At 32.6% G+C, this 18,752-nt stretch overlaps 1 long non-coding RNA gene across 1 annotated transcript; it reads left to right on the top strand.

Moving 5' to 3' along the window:
- Window positions 1-15,444: 15,444 nt before the first annotated feature.
- LOC110778335 (uncharacterized) lies at window positions 15,445-17,233 on the top strand. Its single transcript, XR_002530769.2, has 3 exons — window positions 15,445-15,630; window positions 16,374-16,418; window positions 16,690-17,233. It is a non-coding gene; the product is annotated as an uncharacterized lncRNA (long non-coding RNA).
- Window positions 17,234-18,752: the final 1,519 nt, after the last annotated feature.

Below are 18,752 nucleotides of genomic sequence, written 5' to 3'. Positions count from 1 at the left end.
TTACCTGATCACTTAGCACTTACATACACCACTTACTTTATTAATTTATAGATGACTTTGAGGCGGGGCTAGCTCTGCAGACGCGTATCCACCAACAATTCTCTTCCCCATCTTCTCCATCAACGATAGGAACGATACCCACCACTCCCAATCCACGTCTCGGGAGGTACAAAATAAATCTCATCCCCAATCATCACCCCCCCGGTATACCCACACCCGCCTCAAACCCATCCTCTGGTTCAACTCTTTTTTTATAAGAGTTTTAAATTTTGAAAACTCTATTTTAGAGTCTTTGACAATTCGTTTGTCTGAATAGAGTTATTGAATAAAAAAAAATTGTAATATGTAAGTTAGTAGCAATTATATATATATATATATATATATATATATATATATCAATTAGATGAAGATTAACGACGCAGACAGGTCCAATCTAAAATCCACCATCGCCCCGTCGTCACCTGTGATGAATTCATTTTTTAATCCCGTCACCCACCAAACTTTCTTCAACCCCGCCCACTTGGGACGGATGCACGGGGGGATCTCCCAAAAAACCCACTGAAATCCCCATATTCGATAAATAATCCACTTTTCCTTTCAACTAACTTTTAAATATATTGACATAAGTTTATTACGAAGTATTAAAATTGATTGTTTTAGCTATAATATTGATGAAAATATAAAAAAGTGACATACATAATTAGGAGGTGAGTTTTCTCAAATCCAATCGATTCAAACTCGCCCAATTCGATGCACGATTTATGATATGAATATTAAATTTGCATATCTAAACTATAACTATAGACAGTTATCATCGAAATAGAGCTTATAGATAATTTTCTTATTAAACTAATGATTGCTCGATATGTTACTGCCAATTCCATGTCTTATTTATTTAACAAATTCTAAATAATAAAATAAGGGCCCGTAGATAGATTTACGTTATTTCTCTTTCATAACAAACCATGTCAAACATAAATTTATTCTCATCCGCTCTTTACTTCGATAGTCATACCCACTTAATTCAAAAATCATCTAAATCATTACCCGATCATTTAACACCTACCCCACCATATATTTTATTCAGCTAGAGATATCTTCGAAGCGGGGTGATGCTGGTCCCTCAACACAACCTGAAATTCTCATTCACATGCCCGTCACCACGATAGGTGTCATACTCATCCCACTCCTAATTCCCGCCTCATAGGAAAAAAATAAAATTAACCCCGCTTCATCCCCGTCCGTATATCTACACCCACCTCAAACCAAGCCCTGGACGGCTTCACCCGACATTATTTGTTGATAAGAGAGTTTTGAATTTTAAAACTCAAAGAGTATTATATAATTTGGTTGTCTGGTTACATTATACTTTAGACACATATAACTTATAGATATTTTCCTAATTAATTAAAATTAATGATGGATAAATTTTTTATTCTCTATTCGGTGTCTTATTTATTAAAAAAATGAAACAAATAAGGGTACATAGACAAAATTATTTTCCTCCATATTCATCACACGTGTCAAACCTAGCCCTAGACGGTTGGACCCGACATTATTTTTTGGTAGGAGAGTTTATTTTAAAACTCTATTCTAGAGTATTTGACAATATTGTTGTCTGATTACATTATAATTTGGACACATATAGCTTATGGACATTCTCCTAATTAAAACTAATGATGGATAAATTTTTATTTCCCATTTGGTCTTACTTATTAAAAAATGAAAACAAATAAAGGTACATAGAACAAATTATTTTCATCCCCACTCATCACATGTGTCAAACCTAGCCCTAAACGGATGAACTCAACATTACTTTTTGGTAAGAGAGTTTTGAATTTTAAAACTCAAATCTCAATTTGGTTGTCTGGTTACACTATACTTTGGACACATATACCTTATAGATATTCTCTTAATTAAAATTAATGATGAATTTTTTTGCTATTTCCCCATTCGGTAACTTGTTTATCATAAAAATAGAGTCAAATAAAGGTACATAAACAAAGTTATTTTCATCTCTATTCATCACATGTGTCAATCATAGTGTTATTCTCATCCATCATTTATTTTGATGGTCACATCTGTCAATCATAGTGTTATTCTCATCCATCCTTACATTGATAATCATATTTATATCATTATCCGAGCACTTAACAACTACTCCACTATTTTATTTATTCAGCTAGTCATGACTTTGAAGTTGGTCGGAGTCTCCACACTCGTACTCGTCCAAAATTCTTATCTCTATTCCCGTCACCCACGATGGGAAAAGTACTCACCCCTCCCAATCTCCTTCTAATGGGTTAAAAGTAAAACTCATCCCAAATCTATCACCCACACGTGTATCCACACTCGCCTCAAACCCACTCCATGACTCATTTTTTTTGGTAAGAGTGTTTTGGTTTTTAAAATTCTACTACCGAGTCTTCTACAATTCCAGTATCTTATTAGAATAATTGATTAAATAAACAAAACATTATAATATGTACTCTCTCCTTCCGGATTTAATTGTTGTAATAGTTTATTCACGGAGTTTTATGCGATAAGTTATTGTAAGATTATATTATATAATCTAATAGAAAAATAGGTATGATGGGATATAGTGAGAATTTTTGATATAGAATAAAGTATAAGATAGGGAATTAGAGAGAGAGACATTTTATATAGAACAATTTCTTTTTTCAATAAGCATCTTTCACAAAACCTTGATAAATACTACTTTGACTATTAAAGCAAAGATAAATATTCGTTATACATATCCTCGATCAATATAAGACACATATTTTAAATAAAAATTGACAATATATACATACAGTTAGTCATTTTATTAAATCTATATTATGATATGGGTATTAAATTTGTATTATGTAAATATTTAGACAAATCCAAAAAAATGATACGGAGTACATGACTATGTTCATCATCTATATTAATAGTCACCATACCTTCAAAAAAAATAATTAATAGTCACCAAATAACATTAAAATTACAGAGATGTGTGAATATAATAGTTAGTGTAAAAACAAAAGAGTTGCAAAATTTAAAAAATTGAGGAGTTACATAGTAGAGTAGTAGGTAGATATGGTTACACAAGTTTTTCTCGTGTTTAAGGAAGTTACAATACTCCGTACTTTCTTTTATAAAGTAATAAAATATTACTTATAATTATCAAATTTAGTTGTTAAAATATTACTTATAATTATCAAATTTAGTTGTTAAAATATTATATAGTATTATAGTAACCTTTTTTATACTATATTCATACTTCGTTGATTTTCTAATTCATTTGTATTATAATTATGTAAGTACAAATCGGTAGATTACATTAATTACTTTTTGTAAATATCCTACTACGTAATCCGTATAATGGATTAATTTTTTTAATAAAAATATAAACATATATTGTTATATTTGTTACCAAAATATAAAAACAGATTTTATATAGTATTCCTCATGTATAGAATGATATCTTTTTTTTTAGGAAAATAGAATCAAATCTTTATTAGGTAAAAAGGTAACAAAATAATTTACAATCAAGTATTTTATTTTTTAATTTTTTATATCTAAAAGAGAGGCCAATCAACGAGTGACATTTGTCATCACCACATTGATTTCCTCTCTTTTAGTATAATATATATTATTTCTATGTTAGACATTTTAATATTATAGTCATACTTATATTTTTTGCTATTAATTTTTTTACCTTTACGAGTGCTATATTAATTAAAAATACATTGAAAATTTTCCCACGTATTATCTATCTATTACTTTACTTTATACTAAAAACATACACTATGAATGACACGTGTCACTTCCTGGTGCAAAATTTTCCCGTCAAAAACCATTTTCCTAAAAAAATATTTGTTTTATTTTATTTTTATTCTCTATCATTTTTTATAAACTATTTATGTATGGAAAAAAACATTAGTTTATAAATTATGGCAATAATAGATACTACGTAATAATAATTTTGCTTGATATTTTTTGGTAATATTTTAGTCAAATCGGTATATTAATATAGAAAATGTATTCACTCGAGATGTTGGTCACTCGATATGTTGGTCGCATTAGCATATTACTGTAACGCCCCAAGCTCTAAATCACATAATTAAGCAGTGAAATTTACCTAATTCGGTCGGGACATTACCGTCGTAAGTCGTAACTCCCTCGTGGGAATTACAAGGCAACCATCATAACATAAGCTATTAAAACTCCAAATTAATATAATAATCCTTTATAATTCCAAATAAAAGTACATAAGTTACTAAAAGTCTTTAATTAAACTATTAAAACTTTAAGCATAAACTAGGTGAATATTATTAAAGTGAAATTCCTCGCCACTACTCGTGTCCATCGTCCCCATCAGTACCTAAAACAGAAAACAAAACGGTGAGTCGAATACTCAGTAACGAACTATTATAGCAACGTAATTCATTTCAATTCATTTTATTTAATAACACAGGGAGAATAGAATAGTGTAAAACATTTAATAAAATATCATATTTAATTCTTTTATAACCTTTTATTAACATGCTAGTCGTTGCAAGTATGACATAGTGGAACGCCTTCCACGATGGACCGGTGTCCATAAAACATGGGGCCTGGGCCCGAAAACATGAGAGTCTTGGCTCAATGGGCGGATGCCCCATGGGTACATGCATGACCGAGAATAGTAACTTGTGAACATATACTGCCAAACGGACCAGGTCTTTCACTTTCCTTTATCACGTTTCGTTTAATTTTACTTTTCTTAGCCTTTGTATTTCAGCTGAAGTAGTGTAAATTCCTTTAGATCATAAGATCAAACATCATTTCTTTCATGGTTTCTCATAAACATCATTTCATATGAAAACTCAATCAAATCATTTATAAGGAATAATCCAATCAATCATATTTCATTCGCACAATCCATAATACATGTCAAGACATTTAATTCATAAATTCAATCATAACGTCATAATTTCATAAATCATATTTATAAGGGGATTGCGGGTACTAGCAATTAGTAGTCATTACCTCACTTCTGCGATTTGCTAAGGATTTTCCTTGGTTCGTTCGTCCTGAGCTACGAGTCTGAATTCTTTCACAATATTAAATTATTGAATTAGTATTAAAACGATACATAATCTAAAATCAATGTTTTATAAATAATAAATTCATAAGTAATGAATTTTATAAATAACAAATTTTAATAAAAAAAGTATAATTTTATAATTTAATGAAAATATTATTAAACGAAATTTCATTCAATATATATATATATATATATATATATATATATATATATATATATATATATATATATATATATATATATATATTCATGAATCGATTTTCATGAATATTATTTAAATTCCATTCTTGATAAATAATGCTAGTAACTTTATATTAGTAACACCGATTATTAAGTATATTTTCCTACCTGAAATTAATTAAATTATCAAAATTTGTTGAAACATGAAAATTAATAATTAGCAAATCTGAAATAACAATTCAGTTTTTAACTCACCCACAAGCCCAAATTAAGATGGCCCAACTTTTAATATGGGTTGGAGGGAAAAAACAAGGTTTCACAATTGAAACTAAATTTTTGGGTTTACTGGGAAAGGGGAACGAACAGGGGAGGGGTACGAAAGAGCAGGGCACAGGGAAGAGGAAGGAGAGGAGGGAGGAAGAAGGTGGTCGGGTTGGGCGGCACATCACCTAGAATCGCGCCTGGAGGTGACGGTGATGGTGGTGGTTGCTCGCGGCGGCGCGTCATGCAAGGGAGGAAGGAGGGAGTGCGAACAGGGGAGGGAAGCAAGGGATTTGAGGAGGGTGTTCTTCGGTGGGTTCTGGGCGGAGGGAGGATAGGTTCGGCAGTGAAGGTGGGTGGTTGAGGACGACGGCAAGGGTGGTTGCAAAATTGGTGGTTGGAGAGTGGTGGTTGTGGGTGCGGTTTGCTCGGGGTGAGGGCGTAAAGCAGGGGAGGGGCAGGGGAGTGCGTGGAAGGCAAGAGAAGGGTGAGGGGGGTGCGGTGGTGGTGTTGGGTGGTCGAGTCTGGGTGGTTGGTGGTGGTAAGAAGTGGTGGTTGTGATGGTGGCAGACGGTGGTGGTGGTTGGTGGTCCGAATCAAAGAAAACAAGGGAAGTGAGATTGAGATTGAGATTGAATTTGGTTTGTTGTTGAAATTCCATCTAAAGCTTCTGAATTTGTAAATAGGTAGAGTGAAGAACAAGGAAATATTCTTGGGGTCCAAGGATATTTGGACTGAATTGAGGGAAGGGGAGAGAAGACATATGTGGAGAGGGAGGAAGAAGAAGAGAAATAAAATTTTGCTTTTCTAAGGACATTTTCGTAACTTCACTTAATTAGGTAAAATTCAGAAATTGTTGCAACTTTTCAGAAATTATAGATATAGAAATGTTTAACTAAATTAATTCTTTAAAAAAATATCGTTAACAAAAAATAAATAAATTTATCATTTAAAATAAATCGTAAAAACGTTTAAAAATAACGAAACTCGATTATTCGTAATTTATTTAAAACGAAATCAAGCTAATAAATATTTTTAATTTAATAAATCAAGTTTAAAAATTTTGGGCTATTACATCCTTACCCCCTTAGAAAAAGTTTCATCCTCGAAACTGGAGCTCAGTCAAACTTAGATTAATTTCCATTCTTAGAAATCATTCAATTCATACTTAATCGTTCTATTCGTGACAAACACGACGGAATAACATTATAACATAATCATTCAAACAACATATTAAACATTCATACATCTTATCGTTCTTAAGCGAATAACTGGGGATACTTCGATTTCATCTACACTTCGACTTCCCATGTGGCTTCAGATATCAAGTGATTGGCCCACAAAACTTTAACCATTGGAATTATTTTGCTTCTGAGTCGTTTCTCTCTTTGTTCGAGAATTTCGATTGGTTTCTCCTTGTATGCCAGGTCGTTACGCAATAACAAGGGTTCGTGCGAAATCACGTGGCTAGGATCAGGAACATATTTCCTTAACATTGACACGTGGAACACGTTATGAACCTTTTCCAAGTCGGTCGGTAACTCAAGTCGATAAGCTACTTCACCTATTCTTTATGGAATCTCGTATGGCCCGATGTACCTTGGGCTCAACTTTCCAGTTTGACCAGATCTCATTATTCCTTTTGTTGGTGAAATTTTCAAGAATACGTGATCTCCAACTTCAATTTCTAATGGCCTTCTTCGTTGGTCTGCATAACTCTTTTGTCTACTTTGTGATGCCTTCATTCTCGATTGGATTAAACGAATCTTGTCAGTAGTTTCTTGAATCAATTATGGTCCTATAACACGTGCTTTATCGATATCACTCCAGCATAATGGTGTTCGACATTTTCTTCCATAAAGAGCTTTGTACGGTGCCATACCAATGGTAGCCTGGTAACTGTTATTGTATGAGAATTCAACCATAGGTAAAAACTTTTCCCACGTTCCTTGAAAATCCAAAACACATGCTCTTAACATACCAATAATATAATCACTCTTATTACTAATAACACAGAATACAAAAAGAGAACATAAAAAGACATAATGATAACATAGTAACTATAAAAACATATAGTTACTCTTATATATATATATATATATATATATATATATATATATATATATATATATATATATATATATATATATATATATATATATATATATATATATATATATATATATATATATATATATATATATATATATATATATATATATATATATATATATATATATATATATATATATATATATCGGTTTTTTCATGAAATGTCCCTAAGGTTTGCAATAATGCACCAAATACCCCTGCGCGTTTCAAAATTCATAATATACCCCTATATTTTTCGTACTGCTCACCAAATACCCCTATTATGACTTTCCGTTAGTCCTCCATTAAGTCATGTTTATAATTCACCAAATACACCTATTTGTAAACTTATTGCACAATATACCCCTATTTTAAACTTATTGTACCAAATACCCAAATTGTGGAGTTTGTGTAATTGTGTGTTTGTGGTGTGGAATTTCGTCTGTACTTGCATTTGAACTTATAAGTTTTTAGCGTTGTATTGGACTGATCTAGAATCTAGTAGCCAAAATCTGAACATAATGACATGGTAGTTATTTTTTGAAGGAGTAAACTATAAAGAACAAGGCCTACCTTTTTTTTTGGTAGAAATTGGCAGAAGCTTAGATTAACTTAAAACAGGAAGTACCACATTGTATGTGTATCCTCCTGGTTTATGATCCCTACAACTTGTTTACAATCAGACACAATGTAAACTATCCTCCATGCCTATTCCTTAGCCACCATCAATCCCATTCTTATTGCAAAAATTTCAGCTACTAGAGGTGAAGGTAAGTAACGTTTTTGATAAGCCCCTAACATCCATTGTCCCTTGAAGTTTCTGACTACTATTGAAGTTCCTGTCATCCAAGACTCCTTCTCCCACGAGGCATCTACATTGATTTTAAGAATACCTTAGGGTGGGGGGTGCCACTGGCCAACCACAGAACAAGGGCTACTTGAACAAAGAAAAACAAGGCCTACATCTAATATGCGTAGAATAGTTAGAAACATTTCCAAGGGGACTGCTTTCTTCTTTGTAAATACAACCGCAAGATATGCTGCGTTGTTTAACCTTGAAATCATCGAGCTCTATGAGGCCAAGTTCTTTGCAGGCATTCTCTCGGAGATTCGATATACTTCATCCACACTCCCATATTTGGAATACATGAGTTACATGACCCTGCATTTTCTCTCTGAGGCATATCATCAAACACCTTACATGCATCTATCATATAGCCCACACAGCGAATACAACTCCATCAAAGAAGTCATTAAAACACAATCTCTCACATATCCATCAACCAAAACCCTCCAATGAATATACATCCCCTCGATCAAGCCAAAATTCCCAGTACAACAATCAAGACAAAACGACAGAGTAAGACAATTTGACACTACTCCCTCCCGTCTCATCCTCCAATAAAATTCAACCCCATCAGCAGGAAAATTACTACGAGAAACTTCCCTAATCATGGTATTATAATGCGAAATTTATACATTGAAATCTGAGTGAAAAATCGATAAAGATAGATTATTATGAGGGTGAATTTAGGGTTTGCTGCCATGGATGACGTTCTTCAGAGCTAGGTTTTGCAGAAAAAAGTTGGAAGGAGTTTCAGATTCAAGGAGAGAGAAAGAAGAGGATGCGGAGAAGAGACGATGAAAGCAGAGGAAGGAGAAGAAATTTGGGGTGGAAGAAGAACGATGACGAAGGAGGGAAGTTGAATTCATAGGTGTCGCAGCAAAAGGTGGGATGGAGGACGGTAAGGGGCAAAAAGGTAAAATGATGCTAACGGTGGACTAACGGACGTTAAATCCAAGGGAAGTATATGAACACTAATGGAAAATAGGGGTATATTATGAATTTTGAAACGCGCAGGAGTATTTGGTGCATTATTGCAAACCTCAGGGGCATTTCATGAAAAAACCGTATATATATATATATAGTCATAAACTATCAGAGTTGAAGATATAATTATTGTTATGGTCATATAGTTAATGTGATTATAACATAGTAACTCTTATTATTAATAACATAAAGGACAACAAAGAACATAAAAAGAATATTATAATATACATAATAACTATACAAAACATATAGTTACCATTATACAAGATATAATACATATAGATATTATTGATGGTCATTTAGACACAGTGCTGTAGACGTAGTTATTGTGATAATAATACAGTAACTCTATCCATAATGTAGTAACTCTATCTATAATATAGTAACTTTATCACTAAAAATATAGAATAACATAAACACATGCACAAAACATAATAAACTAAGATTGTAATTATTTTAAACATATAGTAACTATTTCAAAGATATAGTAATTTAGCAGCCTGGGAATTTGTAGGCACAATATTTTTCTTCTTACTAATTATGATACATGGTTTGGCATTGAAGAAAAAAAACAACAAATCTTTAACCTTTTAAAAGTGGGAGTTAGACTATTGTAGCTTATCTACAGTAAAATAAAAATATTCGTTTTATCTTGTTTTACAATTCTATTTTTTTCTCCGCTGCTTTCCAATCTGCCCGTCTCCCCCTCTCTCTCCTCTCATTCAGACTTCATTGGGTTACTTCCTCCATTGCTATTCTCTCTCCTCGAATCCTCCCCTATCCATGTCAGACTGGTTTCATGCATGTATTCAAGTAACGATTCTTTGTTCCTCTTAATAGAATGATTACTGTTCTGGTAAAAAAATTCCCAATTTTGCTATCAAGTGTCAATTTCTAGAGTTTTTTTGTGCTTTTCCCTGTACCCTTTCTCATTTATGATTGAACTTTCTATATTTGATGTAAACATTTTCTCTTGGATCAGGTTATTGTGTAATTATTTATTTAATTTTTTGCAAATAGTATGATTTGCAAAATTCATTACAATTTTTGTCATCTTATAATCAGGTTATTGTGTGGTTGATTTGTTTGATTAATTACTTATCGTACTTTTGCGAATGATACAATTAACATTAAGTTACGATCCTTTTACAATTTTTAGGTTGCTTGAGAATGAGTCCCAATCTTGATGAGAGATAAGGGATTTACGATGATGTATTTTAAAAACCATAAAGAACAACTTCTTTATCGAATGAATGGCACTTTGTCTTTGAAGTCTCTCACAAATATATATTTTCAGCATCCTCACTTAAAGGAATAATTAGAGGGAGTCTAAAATTATGAACTTACTTTTTTTTTTAACACACAACTGAGAATTATATTAGATTAAACCGCAGCAGCGGAGACTAGTTCACAAACTACAATGGCCCAAACCCAAAAACTTGCGGCCCAAAAGATACGGTTATAGCTATTGTTAAGCCTACTTACGTTTAAACCAAAAACTTCACCTAGGGTCCAAAAGACAAACAACACATATATTACATAATCACTGATTAATCCAACTAGGTGAAGAAAGAAAGACTCCTTAATTCTATTTTTCCAGCAGAATGGCTTTCCCCTTATCCTTGTTCTTCCCATTAAAGTCTGAATCGTTGTGAGCACCTGAAGAAGAGCCTACTCCATCATGCCTCATTGAGATTGGAATAGAGCCTACCAAGAAGTGATCTTCTGAGGTATCCATATCCTCCACCATGGTTGAATCTGTTACTTCCAGCACTTCTCCATCATCTTCAATAGGTGGAAAAGGATCCTCAACACCAGCACGATGGGAGATAATGTGAAAGTCTTTCTCAAAGACGACTTTTGCAAATTCTGGGACAACAAAATGCACCTTCTTTCTCTCTAACATACTCATTCCATATGCAGCAAGTTCATGTGCAACAGTGTTATTAGCTCTTGGGATGTGCATGAACTCTACCCTCTCAAATTTTGTTAACAGACTTACAACATCATTGATGATTGGAGACAGCTCATGATGATAATTCTGATCCAAAGTATCCAGCATAATCTTCAAAGAGATAGCATCAGTTTCAACCTCTAGCTTCTTGATTCCATACTCCTCCGCCATAATTAAGCCATCCTTAACAGCATCCAGCTCGGCTGCCAAGGGGGAAACAGAGAAATATTTGCAGGAATAACCCAAAAACCAGGAACCAGAAGGTCTCCTAAAAACACCCCCACCACCTGCTTTGTTAATTGCTTTCCAGGCTCCATCTGTATTGAGCTTGATGTAGTCTTCTGGAGGTGCTTTCCAAGCCTTGCTTAGCCTATCAGCATGGCTAATTTTTGCCTTTCCTTTACCCTGCAAAATGTGATTAGTGGCAGAGAAATCCACGAATATTGTGTTAAAAATGGAGAAAACTTTTTTCATCTTTTGATCAAAGACTGCCATATTCCTGGATTTCCAAAGATCCCAAAGACAAACGCAAAAGAGAACCTTCCAATCCATACCTTGAGACATATTAAAACAGATCCACTGACTCCAATTACTATTAAAAAAAAAAACTTAGATTGATATTCTTTGCAAAGCTGATTCTTTGAAAAACAAAGTTCCATATTATACGAAAACAGAAAGTTGATATAGCATTTTGGAAAATGTTGTGGTCAATAATTATTAGACATGTATTCTATATTTCTGCTATTGTTTATATATAGAACTTGTTCTTAAACCTAATTACTTCATCTGAGCTGTATTTAGAACCCATTAAATATGACTTACTGAGTTTTTGTTTGTATCAATTATTAAGAAAGTAAAATTATTTAGGAATACATGTAAAATGCTTTCTATTTGCATCAAGAATCTCACGGTAGCTCCAAAATCTCAGATAAAATGTTATGATAGTTAGATACAGAAACATTATATGGGGTATGGTGTATATGATTATGAGTCACACATAGGTCACAGTGAGCACAATTGTCTAACTAATATTTTTTCATCAATTTGCATGTAGGCACCAAATTTACTAGATTTTCTGTTTGATCTTGGTGTGTTTGCTGTCAACTTCTTATACAGATATTTATATCAACTACTTGCAGCAATCTTTCTGCATTCTTGCTTAATTTGCTGATATGTTAACCCGAATTGAGATGTTATTGATATCAACTACCTCTGCTATGCAACTTTTTAATATTGTCCATGCTGTTATGATTGCTTTAAATTTACTTGGAGGTTATGGTATAAACTAGGGGATTGATAATGATTTGCGTATAACTTTAAGGGGTGTTCATGTAGAATTATGCACAAATTAATGACCATGATGGCGTTTGAATCTGGTATGAATTGTTTTTTATTTGATTTTTTAGTAGAGGCTACCTATTAAGAGTTCAATGTCTTGCTAAACTGAAAGTGATCCACTTTTCCAGCTTTGATGGGAATTTAAGAACGAATGCAAAAATGTCATAGTTTTGCTATTGACATCTATTAGTTGGGCGTAGGTGTTCAAACATGTATGGTCTTCCCTCTCGCTGGTATGGTGACATAGTTTTGACTTTGTGTCTGAGTGACTAGGTTCCTTAGTTTTTGTTAACTACTTTGTATGTGTTACCTAAATTGGAATGTCTAGCGATTGATTATGGAATAATGATATGGACTATAAGTATTTACATGAGTAACATGACACTTTTTGTGTCTGAGGAATCTCCTATGTATTTGCTACTTTATTTAGTTTTGGCGCATCTCTAAGCTAAATTGGTTTCCTGATTGAACTCATTGAAGGAATATCGCTCATGCTATTGTCTTGATAAAAGTGGGAAACTTTTTTTGTATGCTAATTATATCCCTATTTCAAGTAACTTTTTTTTGCTAATGTCATGCATTTTACAATTTTGAGCCAGTTCATGTTTTGCTTACTAACTTTGGGATTTTTTTATCTCCGCTAATTGGATATTTGCTGATATGGTCTGATTGTTTATGGCTGATATGTTCTGATGTTCTTTACTGTTGTTATTTGATTGTTATGGTCTGAATTGTTCTAATTTTCTGATAATGTCTGATATGATGTGAAATAAGTAATGAATTTCTTAGATAAGGGAAACTGAACTTAGAATTGGTTTTTATGTTTCCCTTAGTTCGTGTAATTATGAGAACTTACAGGATCAAAATGTAGGATCAAAAACTGGGGAAGGAACTTTCCAGCTTTAGATATTGGCACCTAGAGGACTTATGTTGTGGTGAGTGCCTTATTTTCCTTCTTGATTTAATGTAACCATTTGATTGGAAGAAGATACCTTAGAAGAAGATGTGCGAGATGATTAAGGTAACCATTTGAATTCTATGTAATCCATTAATATACTTTTCTTGCATTCAAACGTTTGGAATGGTTGATATACACTTAATGCTTTGCATTCAATTGGTTATTGATTCCCAAAGAAAAATATGAACATCCTTATTGAGTTTATGACACGCCTGTTGTCCATTAAGTCCAAGATCATGTTGTTCCTGCGAGACATATCGTGGATATATATAGAAAATATGTAAAACTGAGTTTATGACGCGCCTTTTGTCCATTAAGTCCAAGATCATGTTGTTCTTGTGAGACATATCGTGGATATATATAGAAAATATGTAAAACTTATTTTGAAACTTGCCAAGATGCGAACCTTCTTATGCCCATGCATGTATATTTTAAATACCCTAATGTTAATACAAACTTCAATTCCAGGGTGAATTAGAAGACTTTGTGGAAGTAACAAAGGAGTTGATAGGCATAAGTGCACAACATCATTATCAAGGATAAGGTTATTGAAATGGATGATCAAATATTTAAATCCATTGCTTTTGAGGAACCTCGTTTCTTGGCGGCTTCTTCTGGAATTCTCTTGGGTTTCTCATAATAACATATGATCTTTTAAAGTTGTATATGAAAGATGTGTGTTCCTATAAGACACCCGTTGGCTTAGTAAATTAGTTACCTATCCCCTTTTGGACATGTAGTAAATAAGTATGTTTTGACCAAAACACAACTCTAAGTTGCGCACTTTATGTTTTACTAGGTAGCTAATAAATAATTTGCTTTTGTACCGTTCATAATGTATTTTACCATATACTCATAAACACTAGATCATCATTCATGCCAAGTCTAAAACTCCCAGCCACACCGCGCGCATTGCGCGCGTCTAACCACTAATATAAGAAAAAGTAACTAATATAATAATATAGTAACTGTTCAAGAACAAATAATTACTATAAACACATAATAACTAAATTAACATATAGTGACGATTATAATCATATAGTAACTATTTTACACATATAGTTTTTACCTCGTACAATTGACGTCCGTTTACTTAATTAGATGCTAACTGTGTACAACACTGCAGTCAACCAAGATTTGTCAAACAAATCATAAGTGAAGAAGATAACAGTAGTATACTAGCATTTCATGAGATCTACATAGCAAAATGATTTATGTATGGTTCAGTTATGATGATTGAGGACCTCTTCACTTCACACATTGAAGTTGAATCATCTAATAAATATAGCACCAACTAATCACTAAATGATGATTTGCTTCACAAGCAGTCGGAGACAGGGAATATATATCCTTCATCTACCAGATCATTTAAAGGCGAATGGATAAGTGTAGATGCCATAACTCTCTTTTTAAACCTTCGTTTCGGAGTTTATAGGGAGACTATGGTATACGCTTCCCTTTCTTAATGCAGTCTTTAAGCCACTTAATTGTGATTGATAATTAGAGTTCTAAACTTCTTTTACCTGTTAGTTACCCTTTATAACATATAGTGACTCTATTTGAAACATAATTACCCTTTGCATGTAACATATAGTGGTGGTGTTTGGATGTTAGAGGTTTGGGAGAAAATTAGAGGTTTGAACCAATTTAGAGGTTTGCCCTTTCAAAACCTCTAATTGGGGTGTTTGGATGTTAGGGGAGTGGAATAGCGGATTGAAAAGAATCCGCTAAATAAAAAAACGTAGCTCATAGCAACGTTTGCAATTAGAGGTTTCTGATTTTAATGTGAAATTTCGAGATTAGCCTCAGCAACCCATATTCATTCTACTGACTTTCATTTATTTCATTCTTTCACCTACCTTTCAAATTGAATTCTTCACCCACCGTTCATTCATCATGGGAATTCTCTCTAGCTTTCACCTCTCCATAGTAGATCCAAGAAGGTATTTGTAAATTTTTTCTTGTTATTTACTTTTCGATTTATCTTGGATTTTTTTGTTAAATTTGTTGTAAATAATTTCTGCAAATTTTATTTTGCCCCTTTTCGTTTTTATGTTGAATTTTTTGTAAATTTTTTCTGCAAATTTTTTTGTAAATTATTTATTTGCGTTGATCTTGCGTTTAATTTGTTATTTCTGAAAATTTTGTCTCCTCTTTTTACTCCTCATAGATTTTTTTTTCTTGATTTTTTTCTACCTTTCTGCTTTTTTTTTATGATTCTGTATTTTTTTTGTTTAATTTCTCCCCTTTATCTCCTCCAATTACTCCTTATATATTATTAGATTTTTTTTCTTGATTAATTTCTCTCTCTCTTTTTTAACCCCCCTGCGCCATTTTTGGAAGAAAAATCTGTTCTTTTTTTTTCCTGTAATATTTTCGTGCGGCATTTGTTTAAGGAAAATTATGTTTTTTTTAAAATCTGGCTTTTTTTTGTTCATGCGCCACTTTATTTTCTCCCTTCCCTGCGTCAATTCTTTAAAGTTTTATTTATTTATTTTTTTCTCTTAATTCCCCTCCATACTTGTGATATATTTTAAAGTTTTCTGCATTTTTTTCTTGATTTTTTTAAAATTTTTCTGCTTATTTATTTTAACTGTTTTTTGCCTGCTATTTTTTTGATTTTTTTTCCTACTCAAATATGATTTTTTTAATTTTTTTTTGTTCTTGTCAAAAAATTCATATACAGGTGATTTTCTTCCAAGTTGAAAATTGTGAAGCTCCACTTCTCCTGGTATTTTTAATATTTGTTGGTTAATTTTAGTCAAATTTTCAGTCATTATTTAAGTTATGCATTTTTATGGTATTAATGAAAATGTGTTAGCTGTGATTTTGTGATTTTGTAATTTTAGTCAAATTTTCAGTCATTAGTCAAATTTATGCATTTTTATGCTCCCATTGATTTTGTTGGTGCATTGTGATTTTTTAATATGATATTTGTATTCCTGTGAATGTGTTATTTGATTAAACATAATGTGACTTGTTCTTCTATTTAACATATATAGATGGAGAACAAGAACAATAATGACGATAGAGAAGGTGGGGTTAACAGTTTGAGTGAACCTAATATGAGTGAAGCTTTATGTATTTGTTGTGCATTGTGGATGGAGAAAATTGGTTCTGTGATGGAAGGGATGAAAGTAAGGATGAAATGGTAGTGGATTCTTTAGTTGATTCTTCCCCTACACTCGAGGATTCCATTGCAAAGTTAGTTTCAAAGCCCAACTTAATTAATGGAAGTCGTGAATTCTGTTTTGCTTGCACTTTGATCGAAGATTCGCAAAGGAGGATAATTTTACATGGCTTACCTGATGATAATTCAAGGCTTGAATGGATAAGGTTCTTGTATGTAGAAAAAATGAATGGAAATTAGTAGACCCACTTGATATGATTAGCATTTTGTTTCTAGCTAATTATGTTATCGACTTGTATTAATTAAGATGACAAACTGAACTTATGTATTATAATTTAGGTATGCTTAAATCATACAACTGTGAGACTTAACATTTCTATGAATGTAATGTTTATTTAGCTAGCTACTTTTGGCTATACTTGTATTCATTTTTGCTTTCGTGTTTCATATGGGTTACTTGTCTATGCTTTATTATCTATGTTAATTGACACAATAGTTCGTCTATTAGCGTAACTAAGTGTATATATGTATTTAGATGCCACCCAACAAGAAGTGGGTCAATGAAGAAAACAAAGGTGGGGGGAGTCGGGCAAATTGGTCTAAGGATACGTTACATATTTTTTGTGATGTATGTATTCAATTTGCGGAGAGGAGTAAGGGTAAACGTGGTGCAACAATCTCACAAAGAATGATCTGGAAGGTGTTAGAAGTGGAGTTTCAAAAGAGGACTAACCTAGTTTATGACAAAAACAAACTTAGAAACAAGTGGGATTGGATGAGGAGTAGATGGAGCCTTTGGAAATCTTTGAAAGGAAAAGAAACTGGATTAGGACACTACTACAAAAATTAGAATAAGAAACACAAGATAGAGAACGGTTAAGTGAGATAAGCGATCTCCACCGGTATAGAAAACACCTTTCATAGATCACTGTTGAACAGGAAATAGAATAGAAAACGCCTATCATAGATCAATGTTGCGTGCTTCCTATGCTACCAGTTAATTGCTTTTACCAGAATAAAAGTAAATTAACCAAATATTATTATGGAGAATATAGAACGGTGTTCGACACCACCGTGTATCCATTTATTTCAAATAAAGTTTTTTTTAATAAAAATTCTCTTTTTTCTTTAATTTTTTTCCATTTAATTAGCAAATGAAACCCTTAAACTCTCAAGTCCCAGCGTCACTTCCTCACTAACCACAATTTTGGTTTAACTTTATCTCTCCTCTCACCTCTATATTTTCTTTCCCTCATACGAAAGCATACTCAACAATTTCACCTTAATTGCAATTTCTTCATTAGTTTCTTCTTCATTTTTTTGTACTCCTATAAATATATCTCTCTTAGTCATTCTCTTCTTTCTTAAAGCATTTAACGCCACTGAATTACCGGCCGCTGTTAGGCATCGCAGATCACCGCTTGCATGAGGATGAAGTCTATCGAGGTTCGATCGCCGTCAACACTGCACTTGATATTAATTTATTATTTATTGTGATACTCGTGAGTCGTAGTTATTTTCTCTTTTAGATCTACAATTGGCAATATAATATTTGGGAATTTTAAATTTGTATGTGAAATTGGTTAGGTGTTTCGGTTTCCCCCTCCCTGTTTTAGGGTTTCTCTAATATGAATCTTTGATGTTTCTCTAAATTTGAGTATGATATGTCTGTAAAACTTTCTTTGTATTTAAAGGGTTTTCAAAATGAATTTTAGATCTTTAATTTGTACAATGTGCTTTTATGTTCTTGAAAAATTAATCGATGTTTCTGATTCTTTTAATTTTCTATTGGATATCGCAGATTTAATCGAAGGTGATGAGATGATTAGTTGGAACTTGAAGAGTTTTTTTTGTTCTTGTTTAACTTTATTTTTGCTGCAGTGGTAAAATATTCAACTTCTTATGCTTTTTGGTTATTTGAGATTTGAACCTATT

The sequence above is a fragment of the Spinacia oleracea genome, chromosome 1 (assembly GCF_020520425.1).
Source record: "Spinacia oleracea cultivar Varoflay chromosome 1, BTI_SOV_V1, whole genome shotgun sequence".
Classification (NCBI taxonomy): Eukaryota; Viridiplantae; Streptophyta; class Magnoliopsida; order Caryophyllales; family Amaranthaceae; genus Spinacia; species Spinacia oleracea.
The sequence above is the reverse complement of the archived record's forward strand: the minus strand, read 5'-3'. Positions and strand labels throughout refer to the sequence as shown.